Source organism: Dermacentor variabilis, chromosome 5, assembly GCF_050947875.1.
Source record: "Dermacentor variabilis isolate Ectoservices chromosome 5, ASM5094787v1, whole genome shotgun sequence".
Lineage (NCBI taxonomy): Eukaryota > Metazoa > Arthropoda > Arachnida > Ixodida > Ixodidae > Dermacentor > Dermacentor variabilis.
The window spans coordinates 175,085,306-175,112,790 of NC_134572.1; the positions used below are offsets into that span (position 1 = coordinate 175,085,306).

Below are 27,485 nucleotides of genomic sequence, written 5' to 3' on the forward strand. Positions count from 1 at the left end.
TCTCGTAATTGCTTCAAACCTCATTGTACTTGTTTCAGCAATGTGATGTTGTATATTAGAACAAAGCACATTATGTAACTGACGTCTGGATGCCTATGGATGCCCAACTTCGTTAAGGTTATTAATAACCGATCGCGCTGCATAATACTCCCAGCCGCAAGCAGATACGAAAAAAATTGTATTTCTGCTGCTCTGAAGACAATCCACCTACTTCACTCAGAAGTATTGCCTTAGCTTTCATAAGCATTATATGTATACACGTGGGACACGTGCTTTGTGAAGCTGAAATAAAAACATTGCGAAGTGCTGTGGTGAGCGCCTGGGTATTACATGGTCATTAAATCCGAAAATTTTTGGGTACGGGCGTCTGGTCGGTTGACTCACGAAAAAAGGCAGTGAAGATCACCGGTTGATATCCTAAACTTGAAATGGACAAAACACAACTCATTAGGTTATACTTTTGCCTGCATTCTTTCCACAGTCCCTGAACACTGTCCGAAGCGCTGTCCTCCTCACCAAGAATGCGACGTGGACTCGCTGGTGGACGGATTGGGATGCTTCAAAGCCAACTGCAGATGCTGTAAGCGTTATTCTCAGATTGCGCCCCGCCCCCCGAACTTAGCTATTTCAAAGATGTATGGTAACTTGGCAATAATAAACGTCCTTGAAAACACAGCCCTCGATTTTTTTTAAATGCGCAGAAGTCCACTGGTTTTCTCTAACTATGTATAAGCATTGTGCCACTTGTTCATTTACACGCAGCCTGGTGACATTATCAGTCTTATAAAACTTGATGTGACCAGTATAAACAATCATCAACCCTTATCGGTCTTTATCGACCCTATGTGTCTAGATCCCACCCTTATCAACTCTTATCGACTGTAATCAACCTTATTGCACTCGAACCGACCGTTATCTACCCTTTACGGCCGTTATCTTCCTTAACGCAATTGATCCGAACATTATCAACATGTATTTATTTATTTATTTATTGGTACCTCAAATACCCCATTTGGGGTTTTACATGAGGGGTGGGCATATTTACATAATATTTTCAATAAATGCCTTGAACGATGAATGACTGGAGTGGTGCACCGCTTCAGAAGGTAGATGATTCCAGTCTTTCGCTGTTTGAACGAAGAAAGAGTTAAGATGAGCGGAGGTGCGAGCTGGAGGGGGATAAACAGCCTTTGAATGGCCATGACGGGATGAAGTGCGATGCGCAGGCGTGATGTCGGTCTGATGAAGTAGTGAGTGATAAAATTTGTAAAAGAGGCACAGTCTTGCTGTTTTGCGGCGCTGCTCGAGGGTTGGAAGTTTCAGAGATGATTTAAGTTTAGTAACGCTAGTGTGGTAAGAGTAGTCAGAATGAATGAACCTTGCTGCACGATTCTGTATGGATTCTAGTGCTGTTGCCAGATTAGATTGGTGTGGGTCCCATACTGAGCATGCGTATTCTAGTTTGGGTCGAACGATTGTTAAGTATGCGAGTAGTTTTACTGAGTGCGGGACAAGACGTAGATTACGGCGCAGGTAGCTTAGTACACGATTGGCATCATTGCTAATGTTGCAAATGTGTGAGGACCAACTGAGGTTATTGGACAAGTTAACGCCTAGGTATTTATATGATGTCACAGCACATATTTCCGAACCGGCGATAGTGTAATTAGCTGACATAAATGATTGGCGACGATGGAAAGTAAGTAGTGATGTTTTTTTTGACGTTCAGGGACATTAGCCAATTGTTACACCAAGTTTCAATGACGTTAAGGTCAGACTGGAGGGCGCGAGAATCAGCGTCGTTAGTAATAGGACGATAGATTACACAGTCATCGGCAAATAAACGAATTTTGGAAGAACAGCCTATAGGTAAGTCGTTAATGTATATTAAGAAGAGTAGTGGTCCCAGGACTGTGCCTTGTGGCACGCCAGAGATAACGGGTGATAAGGTAGACGAGCATTGGTTAGCGTAAACGAACTGTTGACGGTTAGTGAGAAAGTTGCGTATCCATTGGAGAACACGAGGGTTAAGATTAAGACATGATAGTTTTAGAAAGAGCCGTTCATGAGGAACCTTGTCGAAAGCTTTTTGGAAATCTAGGAAGAGGGCGTCTATGGGTATGTTTTGATCAAGATGCGAGCTGATGTCATTAACGAATAGGGCTAGTTGAGTCTCGCAGGACATGCCTTTCTGAAAACCGTGTTGATTTGGATTAGAAATTAGCGGATGTTAGGAAGTTTACAATATGAGAATAAATTATATGCTCCATTACTTTAGAACAAACACTGATGAGGGAAATTGGACGGTAATTGTGGCACGATGATGATGATCCTTTTTTTGGTACTGGAATTATGTTACCTATTTTCCAGTCTTGCGGCACCACTCCAGATGATAATGATTGCTGAAAGATATGACACAAAAATACACTAGAGATGTGCGCGGTGTTCTTAAGCATTTTGGAATTGATGCCGTCGATGCCAGCTGAGGATGTTAATTTGAGGGACTCAATTAGCTTGGTGATACCATGTGCTTCGATTGTTATGTCAGGCATCGTTGGGTTGTTGAGGTAAGGACAGTCTGGGAGGTCAGTGTTAGGTTCAGAAGTGAACACGGAAGAGAAGACAGAGTTTAGTACTTCAGATACTTTATGGTCTGGAACACGGTTATTATCGTTATCATATAATAGTAATGGTTTACGGTTATTTGGGTTAATGTATTTCCAGAATTGTTTGGGATTGTTTTGCAGCATGTTAGGGAGTGTAGTTGAGTAGAAGGTTCGTTTAGCTGTTGCGGCTAAGGAATCAAACTCCTTTTCAGTGACGTAATATTTTTCCCAGGCCGGAGCGGTATTGGAACGCTTGGCTTTACGAAACAATCTTTTCTTTTTATTGTTTAGTCGTTTTAATGTGTTATTGAACCATGGGGACGAAGGTCGCTCTGTTAAAATGATGGTTGGTATGTAAGTCGTAGTGAGTTCGATCATTTTATTTTTAAAAAGCGTCCAGTTGGCGTCTACTGTGCGCTTCGGGAAATCTATAATGAACCAGTTGTAAAACTCGGTTAGTGCATTGTTGATGCTGATGTAATCACCTTTATCGTAGAGTGTTATTTTCTTTTTTGATTTTTTGCAATGAGGTAGCTGCCAGGATAATTCTGCATGTAGTACCGAGTGATCACTTGGATCTGGTAGATGTGTTATAGAAGAAACACTGTCGGGATGGGATGTTAAGATAAGGTCGAGTATGTTAGAGCACGGTTCGTTTTTCCGCGTTGGGGTAGACACTAGCTGCGTCAAACCAAAGGTGAGGCATGTGTTAAGAAAATTACATTCAATGTTATTTTTAGACAGTGTTATGGCTGGTTCGGACCATGTTATATCAGGAAAGTTAAAGTCACCTAAGAGGAGTAGTTGCGCATGATTAAATGACTTCGTAACAGTTTGCAGTGCCTCGTGGAAGTGAATAGTGAAGGAAGCTAGTTAGTTAGTTTAGTTTAATGGGGTTTAATGGCGCAAAAGCAGCTAAGGCTATGCTGCGCCAAACACGAGGTGTTCTAAAATACAGTTTATAAAGTGAAAGCCTGTGTTAATAATCTATATTTTATGTAAAAATCCAGTGTCGTCTAAAAATTTACGGACGTCACATAATGGGACTAGCGGGTCATCACCTAAAATTAAAGCAGGGTGTAAAGGTATGTGTAGTTGATATAATTTGTGCAAAAGTGTTCGTCTGTGTGTTTCAGTCTGCGTACATGTGAGTAATATGTGCATAACTGTTAATGGCTGTTGACATTTCTCGCATGTTGGTGTGTCTTCTTTCGTAAGTAAGTAATTGTGTGTGAGGTGTGTGTGCCCAATGCGTAGCCGGCATAAAACTACTTCGATGAACCGCTCTTGATGATAACACGACTTCCACTCGCCAACTATGGGTTTCGTGAGATGTAGCTTGTTGTCAGCACAATGGTCCCATTCGCGTTGCCATTTTACCGTGAAGGCTTTTCTAATTGCACGGATGCTATCACTATATGGGAGTGTCGTGTTTGTAATATCTTTGTGCGCTGCCATCAATGCACATCTATCAGCTGCTTCGTTACCTGGTATCCCAACATGGCTCGGGACCCAGCAGAAACGAATTGACCTCCCGTATTCGTTAAGCACCAACATGTTTAAAATGTCTCCTATCAGGGGTTCACACTCAGATTTCAGATGTAGTGCCTTCAGTGTGCTTAAAGAATCTGTGTATATGACTGCATGTTTGTGTTTATCAGTTATAATCTTTTTAACAACAACCCAGATAGCGTAAACTTCAGCCGTGAAAACAGAAGCATGTTGTGGTAATCGAATACTTGTTTCCCAATTTTCCGCTACGACCCCCACACCCACGTGATCTTTTGTTTTAGAGCCATCAGTGTAATATTGCATGTTATTTTGATATTTGTCCTGAAGAGCATTGAATTCTTGTATAATGTGTTCGCGTGGAGTATCTCTTTTCTTTAAATGTGCCAATGTCCAGTCGCACAACTGTGTGAAATCGTACCACGGGGCCAGCCGTTGTGGTTTCTTGGCAACCTGGAGGACTTCATGGGGAATGTCATAATCCCGACAGTATTGCTCATACCGCAGGACAAGTGGCCTAATCATGTTCGGTTTATTCGTGTAGTGTAAGCGTGAGTTGCATTGTGTGAGGATGTTGTAGCATATGTGTTGCGGTGATGACTGAATTCTGAGTACGTAGGAAAGAGTGAGTAATGCTCTGCGCTGCTGTAAGGAGGGTTCATTACATTCGACGTATAAACTTTCAATGGGTGAAGTTCTGTAGGCACCACTCGCCAGTCGCAGTCCAAGGTTATGTACTGGATCAAGTCTTTGGATGTAGGATTGTCTGGCTGAGCCGTAAACAATGGAGCCGTAATCTAAAAGGCTACGAACAAGAGACCGGTAAATACGTAAAAGACACGTTCGGTCGGAACCCCAGTGCTTATGAAATAACACTTTGAGGATATTCAATGCTTTATTTGCCTTAATTTTTAGTGCTTTAATGTGGGCAAGAAAGTTTAGTTTTTTGTCAAAGGTTACTCCCAGGAATTTATATTCTTGTTTTACCGGCAGCGCGACATCATTCAATCTTAAAACCGGGTCTAAGTACATCCCTCGTTTTTGCGAAAATAGCACTGTAACAGTTTTCTGAGTAGAGAAGCGGAAGCCATTTTTCTCAGCCCACTCCATTAGTTTATTTATTGTTATCTGGAGTTGCCTTTCACATGTTCGTAAGTTAGAGCCGCGGCACGCTATTTGTAGATCATCGACATATATGGAGTGCATAACAGAGGTGGGAATTACATTGTTGACAGAGTTCATTTTTATTATAAAGAGTGTTGTGCTAAGTACGCAACCTTGTGGCACGCCGCTCTCCTGGATAAATGTGCGCGAGAGCACAGTGCCTAGACGGATTTGGAATGTTCTGTTGGACATAAAATCAGCGAGACAGTTTAGCATTTTGCCACGGATTCCTAACGCGGCGAGGTCACGTAAGATTCCAAATCTCCACGTGGTGTCGTACGCTTTCTCAAGGTCGAAGAACACCGCCAGGCAGTGCTGTTTGTGTAAAAATGCTTCACGTATTTCGTGTTCAAGTCGGACGAGGTGGTCTGTCGTTGAACACCCTTTCTTATAGCCACACTGGTGAAAATCAATGGAGTTCCGTTTATCAAGCGTGAAGGTTAACCTTGCATTTACGACACTCTCGTACGATTTTGACAAACAACTTGTCAGGGCAATGGGTCGAAAGCTGCTTGGGGATGTGGGGGATTTTCCTGTTTTTAAAAAAGGCACAACTATTGCATTTTTCCAACATTTTGGCATGCTTCCGGATTCAAATACTTTGTTAAAAAATTTAAGGAGAGCATCTACGGATGCTTGGGACAGGTGTGCGAGCATAGAATAATGGATCTGGTCAGGACCTACTGCAGTTTTTTTGCCAGCACAGAGAACCCTGTTAAGCTCTTGTAACGTAAATGGAGCGTTGTATTCGTCCCTTGACGTACAAGTAGTTGGTAGTTTTTCTTTTTCTGCGGATAGTTTGTAAGTTAAGAACCTGTTTGTATAATTAGCCGAGCTAGAGACGTCATAGAAATGTTCCCCAAGTATATTCGCTTGTTCTTGTAGTGTTGTCTGAGTGCCTGAAGGTGTGAGTATGGGTATCGTGTATGGTGTGTAGTCCCCCTTAAACTTCCTGACCTGTTCCCACATCCTTTTGGATGTGACGGTGCTATTAATTGTTGATACATATTTTTGCCATGAAGATTTTTCTGCCTGTCTCCGAATGTATCGAGCTTTCGCTTTGGCTTGTTTAAAATTTAGAAGGTTGTTATGTGTTGGGTACCTGCGTAAGATTCCCCAGGCCCTATTTTGCAGCTTTTTTGCTATGGTACACTCGTGTGTCCACCAAGGATTTAGCTTTTTGCGAACAACGCCAGAAGATTGTGGAATGGCCTTTTCAGCTGCAGAAATAATACAGTTAGTAAATTTTTCATTAATTTCGTCGATGCTTAAGTTTGTTAAAGTGAGCTCCTCCAGCCTGGCACTTTCTGTAAAAACAGCCCAGTCTGCCATTTGTAACCTCCATCGGCGTGGCCTGTAGGATATAATGGGTAGCGTTGAGGTGAGGTTGATTATGGCAGGTAGATGATCACTGCCATATGAAGTCTCGAGTACATCCCATTTAAAATCTGTAAAAATGTCCGGAGAGCAAAAGGCTAAATCGAGGCAGCTAAAATTGCGTGAACTTGGTGAAAAATAAGTTGGCGCACCTGAGTTTAAAAGACAGATATCGTTTGACAGAATAAAATCTTCAACGAGTTGCCCTCTTTGGTCAGTTTTGACACTGCCCCAAAGAGTACAATGAGCATTAAAATCGCCTACTAAAACAAATGGTTCCGGTAATTGTTCTGTTAAATTTTCTAACTGTTTAGTAGTGAAGTGGGTGTGAGGTGGAATATACAGTGAACAAATGGTGATGGTTTTATAAGATAGAATGGTGACAGCTACGGCTTCTAAGGATGTATTCAATTGGACATTTCGGGTAGGAGTGCCGCCCTGTACGACTATAGCCACTCCGCCTGACAAACGGGTGGAACATTCGCGGTCCCTTCGGACAACGGTGAAACCTTTGAGAATTTGACTATTTTTCGCGCCGAGATTCGTTTCCTGAAGACATACAGCAACTGGTGAAAAGGTGTTGATGATGTCTTTGATGTCACCTAAATTGTGTATGAGACCTCTACAATTCCAATGGATAATAAAAGCCATTTTGAAATTGAAGGGTAAGAATTGGCACTATGGAATGAATAAGAGGTGATATGTTAGGTGACATGGAATTTAAAAGGCTTATACAAATGAGCGATAACCTTTAGGTTATCGCTTTCTTAATCTGAGTTGTTATTGGGATTTTGTCCCGCTTACCGCGCTCAAGAGAGCGCTTGTCCTTTGGTGTCAATGACACCGGGGTTTTTGCGTCGACCTCCATCGCTCTCTCTGAGGCGCTGGAGGATCGAGAGTTAGGCGCCGAGACACGTGTCTCGGGCCTTGGGGTTCGCTTGATCTTAGGGCCCTGCGGGACTGGTGTCTGCAGGGCGTTTGAAGAGGATGGAGCAGCGTCGGCTGCTTCCACCACGGGGGCGGGAGGGGTCACTGCGGGACCACTGCGCGTGGGCTCGGAGGACTCCTGAGGCCTCTGTGACGCTGCCCCCATCTGCGTCACATCGGCGTAACTTCTTCGCGGAAGGTACGACAGCCGCTTTCTAGCTTCATAGAACGAGATTTTTTCTTTGACTGTTAAAGCAATTACTTCTTTTTCTTTTTTCCAGCAAGGGCAGGACCGCGAATAAGCGGGATGATCTCCCTTGCAGTTGACACAAAGTGGAGAAGAGGTGCAATTGTCAGTTTGGTGATCGTTCGAACTGCATTTAGCACAAGTATTTCGTCCTCGACATGCATGCGAAGCATGTCCAAACCTTTGGCATTTGAAACATCGTCTGGGGTTCGGAATATATGGTCTAACATTTACCTTTACATAACCTGCATCCAGCGAGGTAGGCATTACACTCGTTCCAAAGGTGAGTATTACATGTTTTGTGGGGATTTCTTGGTCGTTCCTGCGGATGACAATTCTTTGGACTTTGGTAACATTTTGTTCCTGGAAACCTTCCAGCAGTTCTTCGTCGCTTAAGCCAATAAAATCTTCCTCTGATATTACACCCCTGCTTGTATTTAATGTTCTGTGCGGTGAAATTGTCACTGTTGCGTTACCAATACTGGTAAGTTCTGTGAGCTTTTGCGCTTGGTCTTTGTCATTGAGTTCTAGGAGGAGGTCCCCGCTAGACATTTTTGAAGCTTTGTATGTAGGTCCGATTTTTTCTTTTAGACACTTGGCCACTAGGAATGGAGAGAGCTTTCTCACTGGTACGTTGTTTTCGCTGTGCAGTACATAGAATTTGGGAAATGATGGAACATTGCTCCGAAAAGAGAACTGGAACGTTGCTTCGGTGCGGCATCTTTTCAGACGCCGATCATAGAGAATAGAGGTTTGCGCTGCCATGAGAAAATTGTGTATGTTCGGCAACAGCGCCGACCGCCCACCACGGAGCCCAACGAGGGGACGCGGCAGAGCTTGTGTACAAGCCTGCACGACGCCAGCCGTACGCCGTCACTATAACCAAATATGGTGTACCCAAGGTAGGATATCCACACAAGGTTAACCCTTGCCGCCGTGGAGAAAGGAAGTAAATGGAAGAGAGAAGAAGACAGGAAAGATAAAAAAGTGAGAGATAAAGACTAAGATTTGGGGAGAAAGAGACAGGAAGAGGCGACTATCGATTTCCCCCGGGTGGGTCAGTCCGGGGGTGCCGTCTACGTGAAGCTGAGGCCAAAGGGGTGTGTTGCCGCCGCCAAGGGGCCGTAAAGGTCCAAACACCCGGCATTGGCTCAACCCCCAGGATCCCCTTTTCCCCGGACACGGCTAAGCCGCGCACGGCTACACGCGGGAGGGTCCAACCCTCGTGTGCTCGGGTACGTGGTGTCGCAACACACCAAACGCCTGCTTACGCAGACGCCCCTGCGGGGAGTGAAGGAAGCATCTGCATCGGGGGGTCGATAGCATACACCGATAATAGTTTGTAGGTATGAAGAACTGCACAATACGAATAAGATTTCTAGAGGTGAAGTGATATTGATAATGGAGCAACAAAGGCTGCGATGGGCAGCTATCAGAACACCTCCTCCACGTTTGCCTACACGATCCCGCCTAAATATGTCAAAATCAGGAAGGAAAGAATTAAGCTCTGTGTTATCGACGGTAGAATTCAGCCACGTTTCTGTTAGTACAAGAAGCTTACAATCAGCAGAATCGATAAGGCTACAGAGTGCTTCGCGTTTGGGCAATAAGCTTCTAATGTTAGTATAAACGAATGATACAGGGATGCTATATGGTTTTGCGATAGTGCGTGATGGTAGCTATGAAGTTGATATAACTCTGTTTGTAGTGTTATCGTACTTGTAACTTCTGTTATCCACGATTAGTTTGTCGTACCGGAGTTTGAAAGGTTTCTGTTGCGACTTGCCGAACTCGATTAGTTGTTTACGTGCATGCCGAGTGTTAGCTGAGTAGTCTTCCGATATGCTGCAGCTGGACCCTCTAAGTTGTTTAGCATTTGAAAGAATGTGTTGTTTTACTTTGAAATGAGCTAATTTGATAATTATGGGTCTGTTTCTATTAGAGCTGTATCTGCCAATTCTATGAGCGCGCTCAATATCTACGGGATCCAACTTGATATTAAGGTTAGAAGCACAAAGTTCCACAATTTTCTTCTCCGATTCTTGCCACGTTTCACGCTCAGTATCAGATACCCCAAAAAACACAAGGTTAGAACGACGAGCTCTATCTTCTGAATCGTTTAGTCTTGATGAAATGTCGGAAATGGCTTTAGTGTTTGTATCGACCACTGTCCTGATGCAATTAACTTCGGTTTTTAGTGCAGTTATGGCGGAAACATCACCTTCAATTTTTGTTAGTCGCCTTTTAATGTCGTCAAAAATTTTGTCGTTCTGAGATAGTTTATTTCGAATTGATTTCATTTCACTTAGAAGAGATGCCTGACCTGAGTTTATTTCCTCCAATGCAGCCATTATGTCACAGGATGCCTGCGTTGAAGTGGAACGGGTGTTAGGGCCGGGATTTAATTCTATGTCGCTAGAGAGAGCAAGAAGTTGTAAGATGACAGACGTGCAGTCGCGAACAATGGTAATGCAGCAGCCTGGGCTTGGCAGCACTAGCAAAGCGGCATAGCGGGAACGACGCGCATAAATAGCGTAATTGGTTGTTACCTGTAATGCGAAAAGGCGTCCGGCGTCAGTGAACCGCATCGTCGGAGTGCTGCCAAGCCCACTGATGAGAGCGAGGGGGTGACGTGTTTTATGCGTGAAGGTTGATGTCTGTTTCGATGCGTCGGCTGAGGCAAAGTTGTATGAGGACGATAGATGCGATGAATTTCCGTTCAGGGGCGGTGCGGCGCAGTTGTCAACGGCGCTTGCATCGTTTTCGGAGCACTGGAGGGTAGACGAGGTTGGCCCGTCTGTAACACCAGCGCGCTGAGGGTAGGGCGAGCCTACACCACGCACGAAGGCATACAGCTGACTGTAGACGTGAGGCGGCGCTGAGCGTCGGTCGGCATTGGCATTCCCGGGCAGACGATAGAGGATGCTCCGCCAGGTAAGTGTATCCCGCAAGCCAACACACCGTAAGCCGGGCGTGCCCGCAGGCCTCGTGGCGGCACCAGGAGAACAGCAGGTGCCAACGGTGAAGCAGAAGCCTGTGAGCACCTGTAATGCGAAAAGGCGTCCGGCGTCAGTGAACCGCATAGTCGGAGTGCTGCCAAGCCCACTCTATCTGTCTGTATCTGTCCTTATCAACCTAATCAGACATCATCCGACCCTTATCAACTATAACCGTTCCTTATCAACTCTTTTGGGCTCAATCGAACCCTTATCAGCTGTTATCACTCGTCATCAACCTTATCAGAAATAATTCGATCACTGTAAGCACCTTATCCAGCCGTGCCAAATATTTATCAACTTATCATCTACTTATCGTTCACTACTCATTGACTGATTATCTGTGAGTGTTGTGCGACGCGAAGCGCGTGGGCCTTCAGAGATCGGTGCTACGTCGGTCGCTGAAGGAACGCCGCAATAGAAGGTACATGCCGCGACGACCGAAACGCATCAGGGATGTGGCGTGTTTAGCATTTGGCTGCGCTGATCCTGGCATCATACAATATGCGGACGTGCTCAGCAAGGTGAGCTGCGGTGACCATAGGATGGTAAGATCTCGAAGTAGCATAGAGTTGAGGAGCGAACGGAAGAAGCTGGTACATAAGGAGCCGATCAATGAGTTAGCGGTAAGAGGGAAAATAGAGGAATTCCGGATCAAGCTACAGAACCGGTATTCGGCTTCAACTCAGGAAGAGGACTTTAGTGTTGAAGCAATGAACGACAATCTTATGGGCATCATTAGGGAGTGTGCAATGGAAGTCGGTGGTAACTTCGTTAGACAGGATACCGACAAGCTATCGCAGGAGACTAAAGATCAGATTAAGAAACGCTAATGTATGAAAGCCTCTAACCCTACAGCTAGAGTGGAACTGGCAGGTAGATGACATAAGGAAGTGTAATATAGAAAGAATTGAGCGTGCTCTCAGGAACGGAGGACGCCTAAAGAAGCTGTGAGGAAGAAACTAGGAATAGGCAAGAATCAGATGTATGCGTTAAGAGATTTCATCATCATCATCATCAGCCTGGTTACGCCCACTGCAGGGCAAAGGCCTCTCCCATACTTCTCCAACAACCCCGGTCATGTACTAATTGTGGCCATGCCGTCCCTGCAAACTTCTTAATCTCATCCGCCCACCTAACTTTCTGCCGCCCTCAGCTACGCTTCCCTTCCCTTGGGATCCAGTCCGTAACCCTTAATGACCATCGGTTATCTTCCCTCCTCATTACATGTCCTGCCCATGCCCATTTCTTTTTCTTGATTTCAACTAAGATGTCATTAACTCGCGTTTATTCCCTCACCCAATCTGCTCTTTTCTTATCCCTTAACGTTACACCTATCATTCTTCTTTCCATAACTCGTTGTGTCGTCCTCAATTTGAGTAGAACCCTTTTAGTAAGCCTCCAGGTTTCTGCCCCGTAAGTGAGTACTGGTAAGACACAGGTATTATACACTTTTCTCTTGAGGGATAATGGCAACCTGCTGTTCATGATTTGGGAATGCCTGCCAAACGCACCCCAGCCCATTCTTATTCTTCTGATTATTTCCGTCTCATGATCCGGATCCGCCGTCACTACCTGCCCTAAGTAGAGGTATTCCCTTACGACTTCCGGTGCCTCGCTGCCTATTGTAAATTGCTGTTCTCTCCCGAAACTGTTAAGCATTACTTTAGTTTTCTGCAGATTAATTTTTAGACCCACTCTTCTGCTTTGCCTCTCCAGGTCAGTGAGCATGCATTGCAATTGGTCCCCTGAGTTACTAAGCAAGGCAATATCATCAGCGAATCGCAAGTTACTAAGGTATTTTCCATTAACTTTTATCCCCAATTCTTCCCAATCCAGGTCTCTGAATACCTCCTGTAAACACGCTGTGAATAGCATTGGAGATATCGTATCTCCCTGCCTGACGCCTTTCTTTATTGGGATTTTGTTGCTTGCTTTATGGACGCCTACGGTGGCTGTGGAGCCGCTATAGATATCTTCCAGTATTTTTACATATGGCTCATCTACACCCTGATTCCGTAATGCCTCCATGACTGCTGAGGTTTCGACTGAATCAAACGCTTTCTCGTAATCAATGAAAGCTATATATAAGGGTTGGTTATATTCTGCACATTTCTCTATCACTTGATTGATAGTGTGAATATGGTCTATTGTTGAGTAGCCTTTACGGAATCCTGCCTGGTCCTTTGGTTGACAGAAGTCTAAGGTGTTCCTGATTCTATTTGCAATTACCTTAGTAAATACTTTGTAGGCAATGGACAGTAAGCTGATCGGTCTGTAATTTTTCAAGTCTTTGGCGTCCCCTTTCTTATGGATTAGGATTATGTTAGCGTTCTTCCAAGATTCCGGTACGCTCGACGTCATGAGGCATTGCGTATACAGGGTGGCCAGTTTCTCTAGAACAATCTGTCCACCATCCTTCAACAAATCTGCTGTTACCTGATCCTCCCCAGCTGCCTTAAGTTAAGAGATTTATGCAATACCAATGACACCCGTGAAGATAACGGAAGAGGGAATAGTCTAGAGGAATTTGACATCCCACAAGTAACGCCGGAAGAAGTAAAGAAAGCCTTGGGAGCTATGCAAAGGGGGAAGGCAGCTGGGGAGGATCAGGTAACAGCAAATTTGTTGAAGGATGGTGGGCAGATTATTCTAGAAAAACTGCCCACCCTGTATACGCAATGCCTCATGACTCGAGCGTACAGGAATCTTGGAAGAACGCCAAGATAATCTTAATCCATAAGAAAGCAGACGCCAAAGATTTGAAAAATTAGAGATCGGTCAGCTTACTGTCCGTTGTCTACAAAGTATTTACTAAGGTAATCGCAAATAGAATCACGAGCACCTTAGACTTTAGTCAACCAAAGGACCAGGCAGGATTTCGTAATGGCTACTCAACAGTAGACCATATTCACACTGTCAATCAGGTGATAGAGAAATGTGCGGAACGCTGAGGGATAAGAAAAGAGCAGATTGGGTGAGGGAACAAACGCGAGGTAATGACTTCTTAGTTGAAATCAAGAAAAAGAAATGGGGGGCATGGGCAGAACATGTAATGAGGAGGGACGATAACCGATGGTCATTAAGGGTTACGCACTGGATTCCAAGAGAATGGAAGCGTAGCAGGTGGTGGCAGAAAGTTAGATGGACGGATGAGATTAAGATGTTTTCAGGGACAACATGGCCACGATTAGTACATGACCGGGGTAGTTGGAGAAGTATGGGCCCTGCAGTGGGCGTAGCCAGGCTGATTATTATTATTATTATTATTATTATTATTATTATTATTTGGTACAAAGATGCTGAGTTGTTCTGCCTAACAGGGGATTTGAACATTGATATCTTGAGCTCAAACAAAATTTCTATTTCAGATTACCTATCCTCTCTTTCAGCCTATGGAATAGAAAACACAATCACTGCCCCCACGCGTGAAGATTTCTTGTGCGGTCGTCAAGTTAAGTCATGTCTTGACCACATCGCTGTTCGTGCGCCGAATCACACCTTGACCTCATGTATCATTTCTCAGCGACTGGCTGATCATTATTTAACCGCCTGTCGTTTTTCTCCTCAGTCTGGAACTGTTTCATCAAGGTTCAGTGATGTTAATAAGATACCCGTGTTAATAACAGATGAAAGAAAGTTGGATGCATTAGTGGCATCTTTTCACTGGACAAGTTTAATTGCGGACGATTCAGCAGAGGTAGTTTACTTAAATATGTGCCGTAAACTAGATGAGCTCAAAAATACTTGTACGCGACAAATTACGCGTAAAAAAAGGCGGAATCATGATTGGCTTAGTCCTGAAATTTTACGGGCCATCGCGAACAGAGACTGGCTTTGGAGACGTTCCAAGCAGGCTCCTAAAAACGCAGACCTTCGCTCAGATTACAGAGCCGCCAGAAACAAAGTTGTAGCACTTATTCGATCAGCTCGACGCCTGTACTTTCAACAGCAATTCAAACGAGCATTTAAAAATCCTGCAAAGATGTTGTCTCTGATTAACCATCTTCGTGGGCAAGACGGGAATGCGCCTAGTTTTAATATTTCAGTAGAAGAGCCTGTCTCAAAAGCTGATACTTTCAATAAGTATTTCACGCTCGCAGCAGAAACGGCAGCAGCTCGACAAGGCATTAAATGCACTTTAAAAGAATCTTTGCCAGCTTCTGCATATCTTCCTCAGTTATCAAAGGAAGATCTTGCCAGATTAGTGTTTAGCTTCAAGCGGAGTAAGGCTGCTGGAATAGATGGCATATCGGCGGCACTATTGCAACGAAATTTTGACGCTCTTTCGGACATTATGCTCTTTCTGTTTAACGACTTCTTAGAACATGCCGTCTTGCCAGAAAAGCTGAAGTCCGCTATTGTAAGACCACTATTCAAGGGAGGTCAAAAGAACGCAGTTGAGAACTATCGACCGATCTCTGTTTTGCCTATCCTTTCCCAAATACTGGAGAAATTTCTATTTGAACGCATGATGTCCTTCTTAAACAAATTTGCTGTCCTTTCAAACCGTCAATATGGTTTTATCCCAGGAAGGGGCACCATACATCTTCTAGAGGAATTTGCAGACCAATTGTACGCAGCATTTGAGGAAAACTCATTTAGCTGCGCCCTCTTTCTAGACGTAAAGAAAGCTTTTGATACTGTTAACCATACTATTCTTTTAGAAAAACTGTACTTACTAGGCTTTCGAGGTCCCTTTTATGCCATTCTCAAGAATTTTTTGAGTGGTCGTTCTCAAATTGTTAGTTTAAACAACCAATCAGAATATAGTAGCAAGCTGCCTGTGAAGGCTGGTGTACCACAAGGATCCATTCTGTCCCCACTACTCTTTAATTTATTCACTAATGACTTGAGCTTAATAACTTCCAAGTGTTCCATATTTCAGTACGCAGACGACACTGTTTTGCTCACAAGACATATAAACTACGAGACTGCAGTTAATACGTTGCAGGAAAACGTGATTCATGTAATGAAATGGTTCGCTGATAACGGAATTTCAGTTAACACACAGAAAACCAAAATAATATGTTTCAGAAATCCGCTAAAGACAGCCCTTATAGACAAACAAGTGTTTTTACATGATCATGATTCTCTCTCTTGTCGTTGCGAACCCGTTGAATATGTAAATTCGTTCAAATACCTCGGGGTGATTTTCGATAGCAGTTTATCATGGCATGATCACTTGGCTTACGTTTGTACCAGGCTGCGGAAGGTTTCATGGTTACTCTTTAATATCAGATCTTTGGCTCCAATGTATGTAAAAAAAAACTGTAATTTATGGACTTGCGTATAGTGTTCTTAGATACGGAATTACCTTATTTGCGTCATGTCCTTCCCGTTGGCATTGCCGAATTGATAGCATCTTAAAAAACATGTCAAAGAGCATTGCATATAATTGTCATATCCCTTCCGGGGCCGACATTTTCAGCTTCTTACGTCTTCCTTCATTCCATTCTCTTTTTGTACAAACAGTTGTTCATCGCCACTTTTGGAATTCAGAATTTTTAATTAAATATGATCCTAACCGGAAGTTGCGAAATACCGTTCGATATGTTGTACAACGGAGTGTAACAAGGTATGGAAAGGCACGACGGTGTGCTTATGTGCCGGACATTTTTAATGGGCTACCAGAAGAACTTTTTGCTATAAACTCGATGCGGAACCTAAAAACCCATTTGAGAACACTGAGTTGATTCTTTTGTTCTTCTACAGTTGATGCTTAGACGTATGAGATTATGTATTATAAGCTTTGCTTCCTTGGAGTTAGTACGGATGTCCTTGATACTGGCTTTGTGATTGCCTTGTATTTCTATTTCTTCAGCTGAACCTATTGTTCCTTTCAATGTTTTGCTTGTTGTTGCCATTTTGTAACCTCTGCCGCAAACTGCCGGGCCCAGTCCTTCAAGCCTCCTGTTGGCTTTGACGGGCCTGAACCTTTCTGTATCCTCTACAAAGTGGCAATAAATATTATTATTATTATTATTATTATTATTATTATTATTATTATTATTATTATTATTATTATTATTATTATTATTATTATTATTTATTATTAGGTTTCTGCCATACAAGCCCACAGAAGGCTTCGGCAGACCTAGCAAAATTATATGTACAATTTGATTATTTGTAATAAAGATTATTATTATTATTATTATTATTATTATTATTATTATTATTATTATTATTATTATTATTATTATTATTATTATTATTATTATTATTATTATTATTATTATTATTATGAAATCATAGCGTCTGTACTTGCCCAGATGCTTATACGTAATGACCAACTATTTATTATATTCATATTTACTGAATATCATTTAATTACTGGTATATTAGAATGATCGATGTCCTTGGCGTTAGGTATAAAGAAGTAATCTTTAGTTGTGAAAAATTTACACTGAAAGGTTGCTGTGGAAACACTATGAAATATTAAAGTACTCGCAGCCTCCATGTAACTTGTGTACTGTTGGCAATCGTATGCAAAAGTGTATAGAATAGCAAAAAAAGTACAGGAAGCTTTATCACCTGCATTCTAAAGGAAGTGTCTGATTGTGCGTGAGTCACATTCTTGTAGACCTTCTGTAACCGCTGCATACAACTCATCTCTCAATTATTCTTTCTTCAGTGCTGATTTTAGCGTTTAGTAGACTTCGGGCTGAAGTGTCACCGCTTGTCGGCGTTGTGATGTACCTATCATATTGCCACATCCTATATGGTCGCCGCGGGTATGTGCCAGGCGATGAGAACGACGCTGAAGTAGCGCGCGAGTGGAAAAACAGAGACGACAACGACGTCGCGTTGACTGTTCTGATAAAGTGGTTTCATACGTGCTCTGCGCCGGCTTTCCCGTCTCCTACTAGGCTGCGACACTGGTGGAGGTGCGGGGTAGGATCGCCTCATTCTCGGCACCCCTTCGCGGAGCCATACCTCGAAAGCGGAATCACCTTCGTTCGTCGAAACTCCTGTTCACCGGTACAGTCGCCGCCTGCTAGGCCTGACGCCCGAGTTCAACCCTTTGCAGGGCTCTGCTGGAACGCGTCTACCTACTTCCGCCATGGCTACTGCAACTCCATCGCAGGTGACGCTGCAGCATCCTAAGATACCAGAAAGATTCCTTGGCGACGCTATTGAAGATGTCCAAGATTGGCTGGACCAATTAGAGCGTGTCGCCAGTTATAATGACTGGGGCTTACAGCAAAAGCTGTCTGTCTATTTCGTGCTTCAAGACAGTGCGCGGACGTGGTTTGTGAATCGGGAGAGAAGTTTGACCACATGGGATGCCTTCCGCGCGCAGCTGCTAGACACGTTCACTAGTACCGACAGAAGAGACAACGCGCAGCGCCTACTCGAATCCCGCATTCAAAAACCAAACGAGAGTGTTGCCATGTTTGCAGAAGACATGGCCCGCCTTTTCCGCACAGCAGACCCTGAGATGGCCGAAGAAAAGAAGGTACGCTATCTCTTGCGCGGAGTGAAGGAGGAACTCTTTGCCGGACTCGTGAGGAACCCACCAACGACCGTTGCCGAATTCACCAAGGAGGCTACCGCTATAGAACGAGCACTACAGCAACGATACCGCCAATAGGATCGCAAGAGCTCGCCGGTGAATGCTTCAATTCGACACTGAGAGCTGCGGCACATCTCTGCGTGAGGTCATCCGAGAGATTGTGCGAGACGAGATCCGGCAGCTCGGGATTTCTCCTATGACACCAGCGGTGGCTTCTGTCACTGATATCGTTTGGGAGGAAGTTCGACAGGCCTTTTCGTCGCCCGAATGGCAGGCGGTGCCGCGACGATTGACCTACGCGGAAGCTGTCTGTCGTCCACCTCCCACCACTTCGATGCTGCTGACACCATCAACCAGTACGACGCAGCCATCACCGCAACCCCCGACGCCCTATTTTCGGCAGTCACAGCCGCCGCCAGCTACGCCGTATCGCCGCCAGCCGATCACTGCGCCTCGGTCTTACGGCGAATTCCCTGCCGGCTACCCGCTTGGAAAGACCGATTTGTGGCGCACCGCTGACCGGCGGCCGCCATGCTTTCATTGCGGCGAAGCCGGACATGCTTACCGCGCGTGCCACTACCGCGCAGCTGGGTATCCAATGTTTCCCAACTGCAATTACCCTCTGTTTGATGCTACACGTACCTGCGACGAAAATTCTGCAAACTTTCCGCCGGAAGGTTCAGCGACGCCTCGATCGCGTTCCCCTTCTCCGGCTCGTTATACCCCACCGACCCGCCGCGATTTTTCTGACACCTCTAGGGGCAGGTCCCCTAGCCCGCGCCGGGGAAACTAGCGGCAGCGACCTTCGGGGGCGAGGTTGCAAACTGTCTAGCTTTCCGAAAGCCCCCATCGTCGACGATCGACGACTCTAAAATTCCGACGACTGCAGCCACACCCGCTGTAACCGGCGACGTCAGCGCCGATCTTGTCATTTGCATTGACGGCCACCAAGTGGCCGCTCGCGTCGATACTGGTTCCCATTTTTCGATAATCAGTCAAAAGCTGGCCGACAGGCTGCGAAAAGTGAAGACTCCGTGGACTAAGCCCAACATCAGAACTGCCGGCGGCCAGTTGATGACGCCGATTGGAAAATGCACAGCCACAATAGTAATCGCCGGTGCAACCTTCGTCGCCACCCTCGTCATTCTCTTTGAGTGTTGTAAAGAACTTATATTGGGGATGGATTTTTTGAGAGAGTATGGTGCAGTAATTAATGCCCGTGACCTCGACGTCACATTTTCTACGAGTTCAGAAGACGTCGACCCCGCGGAACACCAGCGACCCCGCTTACGTATCGCCGACTACGACGTCACCCTTCCGCCGCGAAGCTGTTCCCTCGTGCCTGTAATCTGCGACAACTTGAACACTGGGACTGGCGTCGCTGAACACATCGACGCGCTGGTACTGAGTCAAGGCGTTTCCATCGCCAGGGCCGTAATTAACGTACACTACGGACGTGCTGAACTCCTGCTGACGAATTCTTCCAGGGAACGTCGACACATTGTTAAAGGCACGGCTGTTGCTTACTTCGACGAATTTACCTCAATACAGGACTGCCTCTCAGTGGAGCACGCGACGTTCACCGTGGTTCACCGACGTCCACAGGGGCCTGCTCCTGTGGTTGATATCAGTCCCACCTTATCGCCCGTGGAACGCAGCAGCCTTCTTGAGCTCATAGATGAGTTTAAGAGCTGCTTCTCATCCACGTCACGAGTTAGCCAGACGCTGCTCACTAAGCACCGTATTGTCACCGAAGCCGACGCCAGACCAATTCGGCAGAATCCTTATCATGTAGCACCGAAAGAGCGCGAGGCAATACAAACACAAGTGAAGACCATGTTTGAGGGCGGAGTTATTCGGCCATCTAAGAGTCCTTGGGCATCGCCTGTCGTATTGGTGAATAAGAAGGATGGTAGCCTGCGCTTCTGTACCGACTACCGAAAACTCAACCTGATCACAAAGAAAGACGTTTATCCGCTACCGCGTATCGACGATTCACTGGACAGGCTGCGAAACGCACGTTACTTTTCGTCAATGGACTTGAAAAGCGGCTACTGGCAAATACAAGTTGATGAGAGAGATCGTGAGAAGACCGCTTTTGTGACGCCCGACGGCCTTTATGAAATTCAGGTGCTCCCCTTCGGTTTGTGTTCTGCGCCAGCAACGTTTCAACGACTAATGGACACGGTACTCTCAGGCCTCAAATGGCAAACCTGTCTGGTCTACCTCGATGACGTGATTGTTTTTTCCGTCACGTTCGAGGAACACTTGCGGAGACTAAAGACGGTCTTTGAAGCAATACGCTCAGCTGGTCTAACATTAAAACCTGCAAAATGCCATTTTGGCTTTGAAGAAATTCAATTTCTCGGTCACGTTGTTAGTCGTGAAGGTGTCCGACCTGACCCTGATAAAATCTCTGCCGTTGCTAATTTCCCAACGCCATCCGCTAAAAAGGCCGTGCGACGTTTTCAGGGCCTTTGCGCCTACTACCGATGCTTTATTGCGGAATTTTCACGCATCGCATGGCCATTAACCCATCTCACCAGAGAAGATGTCCGCTCGTGTGGGGCGAAGACCAGCAACGGGCATTTCACGACCTACGGCAACGGCTGCAGATGCCTCCCGTGCTCGCACACTTTGATGACGACGCTCCTACGATTCTTCATACCGACGCTAGTAATGTCGGCCTTGGCGCAGGGCTTGTACAGCGGCAGGACGGCACCGAAAGAGTGATTGCTTACGCCAGCAGGACGCTATCATGGACGGAGGATAACTACTCCACTACAGAAAAAGAATGTCTCGCACTGGTGTGGGCCGTCCTGAAATTTCAGCCATATTTGTATGGTCGGAGTTTCAGCGTTGTCAGTGATCATCATGCACTTTGCTGGCTGACTAACTTAAAAGATCCAGCTGGTCGGCTTGCGCGCTGGAGTCTTCGGCACCAAGAGTTCGACTTCACGGTTGTCTACAAATCAGGGAAACGACACACCGACGCCGACTGCCTTTCTCTGTCTCTTGTTGAGACTGCAGTGCACGACGATGATGACGCGGCTTTTCTAGGCGTGGTAGATGCTGTCGCCGTTTCACGCCACCAACGCGAGGACGCAGAACTGGTTCCTCTTTTCGATTACTTAGAGGGAAAAACAAGCAGCGTGCCGAGGTTATTCGCGAGAGGGCTGCATTCGTTTTGCTTACGCCACGAAGTTCTCTATAAAAAGAACTTTTCACCTAATGGCAGCAGCTACCTACTCGTCATTCCCGCATCTCTTCGTGACGAAGTCCTACATGCCTGTCAAAACGAGCCGACCGCTGGTCACTTGGGATACACCCGCACATTGGCAAGGATTAGGCTAAAGTACTATTGGCCAAGACTTGCGTCGATCGTGAAACGTTACACACAGACATGCCTGGATTGCCAGCGCCGCAAAGCCCTACCCGGCAAGCCAGCTGGACTGCCGTATCCTGTTCAGATACCGCAAGCGCCGTTCTAACAAATTGGCATGGACCTTTTAGGTCCGTTTCCACTGTCTACTGCCGGAAATAGATGGATAATCGTCGTCACGGATTATCTTACTCGATGCGCCGAAACAGGTGCTATCCAACCTGGAACAGCAGCCAAAGCAGCGCCATTTTTTGTCGAAGCCGTCGTCGTAAGGCATGGCGCTCCCGCAGTGGTCATAACAGACAGAGGAGCTGCGTTCACGGCTGCGCTTCTGGATACCGTGTTGTGACTAAGTGGTACCACTCACCGAAAGACCACGGCTTATTATCCCCAAACCAATGGGCTGACAGAACGTATGAATAAGACACTGGCAGACATGATGAGTATGTACGTCGAAGTCGACCACAAGAACTGGGACGAGATTTTACCATATGTTACATTTGCGTATAACACGGCTCGTCAAGAGAAAACACGCGCGACGCCTTTCAACCTCGTTTACGGACGCGAAGTGACAACAATGTTGGACGCAATGCTGCCACACGAGTGCGGTGACGACGAGACTGGTGCCGAGGAGATTACGCAACGCGCAGAGGAAGCCAGGCAGCTTGCGCGTTTGCGAATCCAAGAACAGGAATACGATGCCCGACACTACAATATTCGGCACAGACCCGTCACATACAACGTCGGTGACCAGGTGTGGGTCTGGACTCCGATTCGTCGGCGGGGGCTGTCTGAAAAGCTCCTGCGAAGATACTTCGGCCCGTACACAGTTCTGCGCCGCGTCAGCGATGTTAATTATGAAGTTGGCCCCGACAGTCATAACTGCTCCAAACGCCGGCGGCATCTGCCCGAGGTTGTGCACGCGCTCCGTACGAAGCCGTACATTTCCTCATGACCTCAACTTAGAACCGTCTGTACACAGCCTTCGGCGGTTGGTGCACCGGGACGATGCCTTTTTTTAAGTGGGGGGGGGGGGGGGGCGGGCAATTGCCACATCCTATATGGTCGCCGCGGGTATGTGCCAGGCGATGAGAACGACGCTGAAGTAGCGCGCGAGTGGAAAAACAGAGACGACAACGACGTCGCGTTGACTGCTCTGATAAAGTGCTTTCATACGTCCTCTACGCCGGCTTTACCGTCTCCTACTAGGCTGCGACAATATCTGATATGGGGCCTCACCGCGAGACCGTCAACAACAATCCCATCAGTCTGATCTTCGCGAGATTGACTTCAAGTAGTCTTTCTGCTTTTCCGTTTGGAAAACAAGTAATCGAACATTTTTCCCATTATAGACAGCCATTTAATTTAAAGAAGTCATGACGTAGTCGTCCGAACGTTCCCAGTTTATCCTTTGTAACTCAGAGTAAAATGTTCAGTTGGGTTATTCCCACAAAATACTGGGCTTTCGGCGCACATTTTAGGTCGAAGTTTCAACTTAAAATCGCCGACTCCTCCCCCCGACAGACACTATGATTTTGGCATGGCTGTGTGACGCCAGTCACTGAGGCTTCCTCTGGTTGGAAACGAATCGGACGTCTTGTATCGCACCCTTTCCCATTCTTACGACGCCACGGGTGCGCCGCTTGTCAGTTGTACCCACAGTTTCTTCACTCGCGCGGTAAAATGCAGCAGCAAACCACCGAGATGCACATAAAAAAAACGACACATGGAAGTGACGATGTTTTCAATCGGCAGCAATCACTTCCGGTGTTTGCAGCGCACACAACTACGGCCCTTGAGATCAGCTTCTGTTACTCGTGGGAGCCATTTGCGAGGGTGCCAATTCATTACCTCGCTACTAAAAGTCGCCGACTGCTTTATGCTTCAACTGCGGAATAAAAAATCAAATACAAGATTTCTACTACACTGAATGCCCTCAAGTTTTACCAACTTGCTAAGGGTGGCGCAAGGTTTGATTACAATGCATATTTGTATTGTTGTCATTTGGCGTCATGGTGCCATCGCCCCTTTAAGCTAGCCCTTGAGGTAAATTTCTGTCATACTTTATAAAACGCACTAACTTGTGAAATGTCATTGCATGGAAGCAGTTCAGTCCAGTTGTAATACACTTATTGCACGTTGCCCTATTATGGTAACGTAATCTATCGGCTAAATTTCTTGAAAAGTGGTCAAACAAGGAATGTGTCTAGAGCCAACGTTTCGACAAGAGGGCTTATTGTCATCGTCATGTCGAAGGCACATCCCATGTTTGACACGTTTGACACCTGAATAGGCCCGTAATGTGTCCGTTTTCCTATGTTTACATCCATCTACTCGGAGCTTCATGTCGTGTCCTTAGATTTTTTGGGAAGCTTATGTGCCGTCTTTTCTCCCGTTCACAGCTTCCATCAGCCCCGAGTCATCGAGAAGGAACTGCAGCAACTTCTGCCCGCCAGGCGAGAAGTGTCACTCTTACGCTGCGGTTGACGCCCAGGGTTGTCCGCTTCCCGGATGCGTGTGCGGTAAGCCCCCATGTGCGCGTGTGGTCGGTAAAATTTTAGCGCATTGACGAGCTCTCGTAACTGTTGCTATTACTCTGCGAACACCCATCACTGTCGTATTTGGCGCAATTGGGCGATCGTAGCCCACTCACTAGCCTGCGTGGCTAAAAATGAAAGCTAGTTTAAAACGCACAAGCGCAACACACTTGGTCGTGATAATGCCAGCAGAACTAAGAGCAGGTCGTCTTGCGTGCGAACCTTTGATTACACAACCGCTGAGCCCATTCGAGATTATTGGACGCGAATAACGTGATTATTTGCGAAAAAGCCGTCGTGAGTGCAACGTACGGAAAAGGGCGCAAATAGTGATACCAGTGCAGCACTAAGAGTAACGTGCTAACGGAGAACCGGCGAGTTTACCGCTTTTATATATATATATATATATATATATATATATATATATATATATATATATATATATATATATATATATATATATATATAAACGGGCTGTCCTTTGCAACTGTGAAATAGGATGGAGCACACCACACAGAGAACGAGCAACCGTATATTTGACGTGATTCGCTTATGCTTATATATTCAATTGCGTGTTAACAATCTTATCAATAGAAATAAAGGTAAACGTACAAGTGCAGCACACATACGCGTTCCTTTTGCATCCTCGACGCCTATTCAGTCAGTCATCAGCTTATCACGCTGTAGTGACTGGGCTTGTGGCATACAGTACGGTATCTGTACATTTATCTAGCGTGTTCCGTCCCGTTTCAAGGTTTTTCGCGTGCTGAATAGCGCGTTTATCCAAAAGAAAGAATGTCATAACCATCTGGTACCAACAGCAGTCCTACTTACTAGAGGTCATATTTTGTGTTGTGTGCAAGGAATCATCTCAGTACTGACTTTTATGGCACAAGTCTACTTTCCATCCATGGTTACTTCTTGTGGTATAGGCATATTCTTACGCAGTGGCATGGGAGTTTTTTCAGACAGTTTGTTTTCTTAAATTTATTTGTCAGAGGCGTAAATGTGTAGCCTACCTAAACTTCTATGCTGCCTGAAAAGCTAGCAATATGACAGTGCTCGAAACATAACAAATGCAATATTTCATTATTATATGTATTCATCTGCTGTTAAAAGTGTATATACGGCTGCTTTGATCATACAGAACTTTCAAAACTCGCCTGTGCATGGCAGAAGCCGTATTTCTAGTAATTGAGCTTGATTACTCCAACAGGCGAACTATACTCTCTCGAGAAATCGAAATGCATTATCAACTAATTAAAGAGATTCACTGCCTAAAATTTTTATACTGAGAGACCTTACGGTACACATTGCAATGTACAAATGGTAGCCGGTGACTGCGCAAGGCGCATTCAATTGGAAGGAATTTTCAGGGTGACAACAGTTTCAAGATACTCCTTTCTTAAGTGTGCGACGACATATACATGAGCATTTTAGTTTTCGTGCTTCAATGCATAAAACGGCGATTTGTTAAAAAAGGTCACTGGAATTAAATGCACTTTTGCCGCAGGTATCACGGTGCGCATATCGAAAGCCGTGCGATCCTTAGAAGTCGTTCCAAATTGGTGTTGCTTGCGATCTCACCGGCTAGAATTTGTAAATTGCAGGGTGTGCCGTAAAATAAATCATTCTAAATATTGTTGATTTTTGGTTTATACGATTACGAGCATTTCGATTTATCCTGCGCTGAAAGTCTGCCACGTTGAGTAATACAAACTAAGGCCTTCAATTGCGCTATCGGCCACAAGCAATCTTTAAAAATTCTGTGTATTCTAAAAAGAAACACCCCGTATATTTAGCAAGCTGAGATCCGCCGATATCTTCAGCTATCGCGTCCTCTTTCTCTTGTTAAACTAAGCATGTGTACGTTTATGACAGCCAGCATATTTGCACGGTTTGTGCAATATTTTTATTGAAAATATAGATCCTGAATACTAACAACATTTTGGCAAGTGATGTGTAGCCATGATAAAAAACTCATTTTTTTTTTATTTTTTGCCACGCACCATATCTTCTTTTACTAAAGGTCTTCAATTTATTTTGCAAGTTCAAGTTGTTTGCGCTGCAGAACATCAATAATGTAAAACATGTTCGGTTTAATTTCTCAGTGTTCAAGAGAACAGACTGGTGGGCTAGTTGCTACTGCATAAGTTGAGGCAAAATTAAGCTAACGATCATTGTGCCAGTGCGCACAAGCAAACATGAACACATCAAACTCGATGACCGCGGACACTCGCTGTCAAAACGGCGGCGTGAGGAAGCGCGGCAGCAGCAGCGAGCCAAGTGACCTTCGTGCTGTGTATCGCTTCAACGTAAAACTGAACGGCGAGAACACAGCACACGCAAAGCTACGAGCCGTATAGGCCGACCTAGACCGTGCCCCCAACGCAGATCGATTTAAAGATAAAGCCCGCGTGACCACGGGCCACCGCACCATACGAAGTTGCTGTCCAAGTACAACGCCCCCTCCCTCCCCTCCCCCCGGTGTCATGAGCGCGATGGAAGACGGCGCGCTTCCTCCCCGCTTTCTTCCCTTGCGCGCGGGAGATTGAGCCGCGATCGTCGGCTCACCCTCGCATTCGCACACAGCACACGGCGTGCAGCGACGGTGTTATCGCCCTTGACTCTATACCGAAAATCACGGTGACGGCGACGGCAAAAATGCGCTTGGAGTGCCCATATGATTGCTATCGAAATAAAAATACTCACAAGCTCTTCGTACTGTTCATAAAGGATTCAAAATATATTCGATTTGGTTTTAAAAAGCATCATTCGCACCCTTGTGCTATTTTCTGTTCTTTAGGATGAATCAGTCGCTTAGACCGGTCCTCACTTATTTTACAAACATCATTTTCCTTAAGGCAGGTCAAGCGCACAAAGACACTTACAACGAAAAGAAGGTACAGCGCTTTGTTTGTCTTCTTTTCGCTGTCCGTCTCTTTGTGTGCTTGACCTGCCTTAAGCAAAATGATGTCATACCAACAAGCTCGGATCCATACCCCTGTTCACACACATCTTCTCTACCGCCACTGTTCGCAGTCCCTGACTGCATATCGCCGTGTCGAGTGGGAAAGCGATGCAAGCCGAACTCCCCGCTCGACGCGAAGGGCTGCTTCAAGGAAGGCTGCAAATGTGGTGAGCCAGAACTATTTGAAGCATAGTTTCTTAAATAGAGCTAGGATTTGTTTTTGTCCCTCCATGCCATTGTGATGCCCATGATG

At 45.5% G+C, this 27,485-nt stretch overlaps 1 long non-coding RNA gene across 1 annotated transcript; it reads left to right on the top strand.

Annotated features, from left to right (window-relative positions):
* Positions 1–487: 487 nt before the first annotated feature.
* Positions 488–27,393, top strand: LOC142582039 (uncharacterized). Its single transcript, XR_012828367.1, has 3 exons — positions 488–580; positions 24,127–24,246; positions 27,304–27,393. It is a non-coding gene; the product is annotated as an uncharacterized LOC142582039 (long non-coding RNA).
* The last annotated feature ends 92 nt before the right edge of the window (positions 27,394–27,485 follow it).